Source organism: Triticum dicoccoides, chromosome 7A (genome assembly GCF_002162155.2).
Source record: "Triticum dicoccoides isolate Atlit2015 ecotype Zavitan chromosome 7A, WEW_v2.0, whole genome shotgun sequence".
Taxonomy (NCBI): domain Eukaryota; kingdom Viridiplantae; phylum Streptophyta; class Magnoliopsida; order Poales; family Poaceae; genus Triticum; species Triticum dicoccoides.
In genome coordinates, this window is record NC_041392.1 from 18,050,884 (window position 1) to 18,051,847 (window position 964).

Here is a 964-nt window from a genome sequence, read left to right on the forward strand (position 1 = left end):
GTGGAGAGAGCGAGAGGGGAGAAAGATTCTGGAATGCGCCAGCCAGAAGACGTGGGGTGGGGAAGAAGAAGAGGCCGGTGTAACTGGGCCGGCCTCGGGCTCGGAACGTGGGCCTGTGAGGGATGTCTACTTGGGCTGTCTCGGGCTCTAATTATGGGAAGAAAGCTTTCTTGCCAAGGAAGGTGAGAGTACAGAGGTTAGGTGAGGAATCGGTTTAGATACAAATCACGCCCGATGTTGTGCTTACAAGTGGACCAGTGCCAACTGGCAGCTGGTCCCACCTCACGCGTCCACTGCATCCACCACTGGTGATGCAGGTATGACATTTCCCACCCCTTGAGAACTGGCGTCGTCTTCAGAAGCTGCTTGCTGCTCCATGGCGCCGTCTTCAGGAGCTGCTTGCTGCTCCATGTCGCCGGCTGGTGGTGCATCCCAGGATGGAGCTTGAGGAAAACGATGATGGAGAGTGTCGTAGTCCTCCCAAGTCGTGGTCGTGGTCGTCCTTCCAGTGAACTTTAACTTGCACGAGGGCGCTGTTGCCGTGCTTAACCATGCGGCGCTCGACGATTTCCATGGGCTCGTCAGCATTGCCGGTGAGGTCCGGGGGTCGTGGCAGCTCGGAGAAGACCGGAGTGTAGTTGGGGGTGAATGGCTTGAGCTGCGACACGTGGAAGACGGGGTGGATCTTGCTGTCCGCCGGAAGCGCTAACTTGTATGCCAGGTTGCCGATTTTGGCGAGCACTGTGAAACGGCCCAAAGTACTTGTATGCCAGCTTGGCGCATGATCGGTTGGCCACCGATGAATGAGCATAGGGCTGGAGCTTCAGGAGGACTGAGTCGCCTACGTCGAAGGAGCGCTCGCCTTGGTGATGGTCGGCCTGCTTCTTGAAGCAGTGCTGCGCCCGGAGGATGTGTTCGCGGAGCTGAGCCGTGTGCACGCCCCAGTCCCAGGGTTCGCCGTCGA